The sequence below is a fragment of the Arachis stenosperma genome, chromosome 10 (genome assembly GCF_014773155.1).
Source record: "Arachis stenosperma cultivar V10309 chromosome 10, arast.V10309.gnm1.PFL2, whole genome shotgun sequence".
Classification (NCBI taxonomy): Eukaryota; Viridiplantae; Streptophyta; class Magnoliopsida; order Fabales; family Fabaceae; genus Arachis; species Arachis stenosperma.
Genome location: NC_080386.1, coordinates 14,045,778 through 14,051,889, shown reverse-complemented (window position 1 = coordinate 14,051,889; position 6,112 = coordinate 14,045,778). Strand labels below are relative to the sequence as shown.

Here is a 6,112-nt window from a genome sequence, read left to right as displayed (position 1 = left end):
TCTCATTTTGAGCCTCAGATTCCCATGGTTCCTCATTGGGGAACTCATTGGAGGTCAGTGCACGCCCATTGAGGTCTTCCTCAGTGGCGTTCACTTCCTCTCCTTCCTCTCCAAATTTGGCCATGTTGATGGCCTTGCACTCTCCTTTTGGATTTTCTTCTGTATTGCTTGGAAGAGTACTAGGAGGGAGTTCAGTAACTTTCTTGCTCAGCTGTCCTACTTGTGCCTCCAAATTTCTAATGGAGGACCTTGTTTCAGTCATGAAACTTTGAGTGGTTTTGATTAGATCAGAGACCTTGGTTGCTAAGTCAGAGTGGTTCTGCTTAGAATTCTCTGTCTGTTGCTGAGAAGATGATGGAAAAGGCTTGCCATTGCTAAACCTATTTCTTCCACCATTATTGTTGTTGAAACCTTGTTGAGGTCTCTGTTGATCCTTCCATGAGAAATTTGGATGATTTCTCCATGAAGAATTATAGGTGTTTCCATAGGGTTCTCCCAGGTAATTCACCTCTTCCATTGAAGGGTTCTCAGGATCATAAGCTTCTTCTTCAGATGAAGCATCCTTAGTACTGCTTGGTGCATTTTGCATTCCAGACAGACTTTGAGAAATCAAATTGACTTGTTGAGTCAACATCTTGTTCTGAGCCAGAATGGCATTCAGAGTATCAATCTCAAGAACTCCTTTCTTCTGATTTGTCCCATTGTTCACAGGATTCCTTTCAGAAGTGTACATGAATTGGTTATTTGTAACCATTTCAATTAGTTCTTGAGCTTCTGTAGGCGTCTTCTTCAGATGAAGAGATCCTTCAGCAGAGCTATCCAAAGATATCTTGGATAGTTCAGAGAGACCATCATAGAAAATACCTATGATGCTCCATTCAGAAAGCATGTCAGATGGACATTTTCTGATTAATTGTTTGTATCTTTCCCAAGCTTCATAGAGGGATTCTCCATCCTTCTGTCTGAAGGTTTGGACTTCCACTTTAAGCTTACTCAATTTTTGAGGTGGAAAGAACTTTGCCAAGAAGGCATTGACTAGCTTTTCCCAAGAGTTCAGGCTGTCTTTAGGTTGTAAGTCCAACCATATTCTAGCTCTGTCTCTTATAGCAAAAGGGAATAGCATAAGTCTGTAGACCTCAGGGTCAACCCCATTAGTCTTGACAGTGTCACAGATTTGCAAGAATTCAGCTAAAAACTGATGAGGATCTTCCAATGGAAGTCCATGGAACTTGCAATTCTGTTGCATTAGAGAAACTAATTGAGGCTTAAGCTCAAAGTTGTTTGCTCCAATGGCAGGGATAGAGATGCTTCTCCCATAGAAGTCGGGAGTAGGTGCAGTAAAGTCACCCAGCACCTTCCTTGCATTGTTGGCATTGTTGTTATTTTCGGCTGCCATGGGTTCTTCTTCTTTGAAGATTTCTGTCAGGTCCTCTATAGAGAGTTGTGCTTTAGCTTCTCTTAGCTTTCGCTTCAAGGTCCTTCAGGTTCAGGGTCAGCTTCAATAAGAATGCCTTTGTCTTTGTTCCTGCTCATATGAAAGAGAAAAGAACAAGAAAATATGGAATCCTCTATGTCACAGTATAGAGATTCCTTGAGGTGTTAGAAGAAAAGAAAAATAGAAGGAAGAAGTAGAGAATTCGAACTTAGAGAGATAGAGTTCGAATTGTGCATTGAGGAGGAGTGTTACTCCATAAATAGAAGGATGTGAGAAGAGGGGAAGAAATTTTCGAAAAATAGGTAAAAGATTTTAAAAACATTTTGAAAAACTTGAATTGATTTTCGAAAACTAAGAATGGAGAAGAAATCAAGTAATTTTAGAAAAAGATTTTGAAATTAGAATTTAAAAAGATATGATTGAAAACTATTTTGAAAAAGATGTGATTAAAAAGATATGATTGAAAAGTTATGCTTTTAAAAAGATATGATTGAAAAGATATGATTTGAAAACAATTTTAAAAAGATTTGATTTTAAAATTAATGACTTGGCTAACAAGAAAAGATATGATTCAAACATTAAACCTTTCTCAATAGAAAAGGCAACATACTTAAAATGTTCAATCAAATCATTAATAGTTAGCAAGTATCTTTGAAAAAGGAAAGAAATTGATTTTGAAAAAGATTTGATTGAAAAGATTTGATTTGAAAAAGATTTGATTTTGAAAAACTTTGAAAACTTGAAAAAAATCTGCATTAAAACAGAATCTTCCTTCTTGTGCCATCCTGGCGTTAAACGCCCAGAATGGTGCACATTCTGGCATTTAACGCCCAATGCACTACCTTTTTGGGCGTTAAACGCCCAACCAGGCACCCTGGCTGGCGTTTAAACGCCAGTCTGTCCTTCTTCACTGGGCGTTTTGAACGCCCAGCTTTTTCTGTATAATTCCTCTGCTGTACGTTCTGAATCTTCAATTCTCTGTATTATTGACTTGAAAAGACACAAATTAAAAATATTTTTGGATTTTTAATAATGAGGAATAATCAAAATGCAACTAAAATCAAATAACAATGCATGCAAGACACCAAACTTAGCAGTTTGTGTACTACTGACACTGACAAGATGAGAATGCACATGAGAAACAACAAAACACTCAAGTCAATAGAATTCAAAGATCAAAACAAGGAAATCATCAAGAACATCTTGAAGATTAATGAAGACACATGAATGAATGCAAGAAGAACAGAAACATGCAATTGACACCAAACTTAACATGAGACACTAGACTCAACAAAAAACATAGAATATTTTTGGTTTTTATGATTTTTTTAATTTTTTTTTTTTTGGATTTTTCGAAAATTAAGTGGAAAAGAAAATAAAGATATCAAAATTCTTAATGAGAATTCCAGGAATCATGCAATGTTAGTCTAAAGCTTTAGTCTAAAGGAATTAGACATGGCTAGCCAAGCTTCAGCAGAACATTGCATTCAAGAGCTAAATTGATGAAGATCAATCAGCTTTGGTGATGATAAGAACATCACCTTGAAACACTAGAATTCATTCTTAAGAACTCTGAAGAAAAGTACCTAATCTAAGCAACAAGATGAACCGTCAGTTGTCCATACACGAAACAATCCCCGGCAACGGCGCCAAAAACTTGGTGGACGAAATTGTGATCACCACAACTTCGCACAACTAACCAGCAAGTGCACTGGGTCGTCCAAGTAATAAACCTTACGCGAGTAAGGGTCGATCCCACGGAGATTGTTGGTATGAAGCAAGCTATGGTCACCTTGTAAATCTTAGTCAGGCAGACTCAAATGGGTATAGATGATGAACAAAACATAAAGATAAAGATAGATATACTTATGTATATCATTGGTGAGAGCTTCAGATAAGCGTATGAAGATACTGTCCCTTCCGTCTCTCTGCTTTCCTACTGTCTTCATCCAATCCTTCTTACTCCTTTCCATGGCAAGCTTATGCAAGGGTTTCACCGTTGTCAGTGGCTACCTCCCATCCTCTCATTGGAAATGTTCAACGCACCCTGTCACGGCACGGCTATCCATCTGTCGGTTCTCAATCAGGCCGGAATAGAATCCAGTGATTCTTTTGCATCTGTCACTAACGCCCCGCCCTCAGGAGTTTGAAGCACGTCACAGTCATTCAATCATTGAATCCTACTCAGAATACCACAGACAAGGTTAGACCTTCCGGATTCTCTTGAATGCCGCCATCAGTTCTTGCCTATACCACGAAGACTCTGATCTCACGGAATGGCTGGCTCGGTTGTCAGGCGAGCGCTCGGTTGTCAGGCGATCAACCATGCATCGTGTATCAGGAATCCAAGAGATATTCACTCAATCTAAGGTAGAACGGAGGTGGTTGTCAGTCACACGTTCATAGGTGAGAATGATGATGAGTGTCACGGATCATCACATTCATCAAGTTGAAGAACAAGTGATATCTTGGAACAAGAACAAGCGGAATTGAATAGAAGAACAATAGTAATTGCATTAATACTCGAGGTACAGCAGAGCTCCACACCTTAATCTATGGTGTGTAGAAACTCCACCGTTGAAAATACATAAGAACAAGGTCTAGGCATGGCCGAATGGCCAGCCTCCCAAAGTGATCAGAAGATCTAAAGATCAAAAGATTCCAAAGATCAGAAGATGTCAAATACAATAGTAAAAGGTCCTACTTATAGAGAACTAGTAGCCTAAGGTTTACAAAGATGAGTAAATGACATAAAAATCTACTTCCGGGCCCACTTGGTGTGTGTTTGGGCTGAGCAATGAAGCATTTTTCGTGTAGAGACTCTTCTTGGAGTTAAACGCCAGCTTTGGTGCCAGTTTGGGCGTTTAACTCCCATTCTTGTGCCAGTTCCGGCGTTTAACGCTGGAAATTCTGAGGGTGACTTTGAACGCCGGTTTGGGCCATCAAATCTTGGGCAAAGTATGAACTATCATATATTGCTGGAAAGCCCAGGATGTCTACTTTCCAACGCCGTTGAGAGCGCACCAATTGGGCTTTTGTAGCTCCAGAAAATTTACTTCGAGTGCAGGGAGGTCAGAATCCAACAGCATCTGCAGTCCTTTTCAGTCTCTGAATCAGATTTTTGCTCAGGTCCCTCAATTTCAGCCAGAAAATACCTGAAATCACAGAAAAACACACAAACTCATAGTAAAGTCCAGAAAAGTGAATTTTAACTAAAAACTAATAAAAATATACTAAAAACTAACTAGATCATACTAAAAACAATGCCAAAAAGCGTATAAATTATCCGCTCATTAGAGGGTGATGGATATAGATCATGTTTATGATCAAGTTTATAACGAGTATAACTCGAGTTGGGGATGCGCGACAGAGGGACAGTCCAATGGTTAGCGACCAGGACTTGTCGGGTTGGCTCTATAACCGACAAGATGATATCATCAGCCACTAGGGACAGGCATTCATCATATGCATACTATGTGAATTGTTTGAGATTGCCTATTTGACTGCATATTACTTGCTAATTGTCTAAATGTCTTAACTGCTCCTATTTGTATATTCTTTGTCTGATATAACTGTGTTTGCTACATTATACTCCTGCTGGTGGTTGGGAGGTGAGAAGGAATTGGAAAGGGAAGTATTAGTTAGACTGAAGAATCTTTAGTCAGATGCCCTTATATGGTTTAGCTTGCTTACAAGCTTTGAATTATCTGGAGGAAGTTCTAGGATTTCCTTTGGCTTTCCTCTATTATTATGTATTATATATGTGGAAGCTGTTACCATGCTGGGGACCTCTGGTTCTCATCCATGCGGATTTTGTGGTTTTCAGATGCAGGACGTGAGGTTTCCCGCTGAAGCATGCTGGAGACTTCTAGATTCGCGAAGATTCCTTGTTCTTGGGGACTCTGTTTAGTTTATATGTTTTGCTTAGATACTTTTATCTCCATTAAATAATACAAACTGTGATGACTCCTCTTATGGGAGATTTTGGAGAATAGGTTTTATGTATTTGTGTCCCTTTGGGTTTCCTTTGGGGTTTTCCTTATTTTATCATATGTTTATCTTGCTATGCTCGGACCGGTTATCTTCGCAGCCGGATTTTGTGTAAATCATGTTGCTTGTATGTGAAGTTTGTATTCATAGGTTTTGATGAATGACAAACCAACAAACGACATGAAAGACAAACCAACAAACAAATTGAATGAACAAGCTTGATTGAAAGATCAACCAACATTCAACGTTGAGGAATGAAGAGTTGAAAGCAACACAACAACAACAAGAAACTCTAGTCCACAACATTTGAAGACAAGTATAGTGTCTTAGGACTTAGGTAACTTCTTGTTAAGAACCAATTGCTAAATCTCTCAACACACACTCACAAAATGTTTTGATGCACATCTTGCAATTCGATGCTAGCCAAATGGTTTAAAAACTTGTTTTCAAAGGTACAAAAGCATAGGAATTGACTCCAACAAGTTTGAGATCAATCCTAAGCATTTTGAAGTGATTTTAAGCCATTCTTTAAGGTTTGCATCGATGCACACTCATCTTGCATCGATGCAAAGCATGCAACGACTTGTTGCATCGATGCAAAGATGTTTGCATCGATGCAACCTAGCTGAAAATTCAAATTTCAGCGTCAAAGACACATTTGCATCGATGCAAAGTGTTATGCATCGA

The 6,112-nt window shown here is 38.7% G+C and overlaps 1 non-coding gene across 1 annotated transcript; it reads left to right on the top strand.

Moving 5' to 3' along the window:
* The first annotated feature begins 887 nt into the window (after positions 1-887).
* Positions 888-991, top strand: LOC130959138 (small nucleolar RNA R71). The gene has a single exon (XR_009078233.1). It is a non-coding gene; the product is annotated as a small nucleolar RNA R71 (small nucleolar RNA).
* The last annotated feature ends 5,121 nt before the right edge of the window (positions 992-6,112 follow it).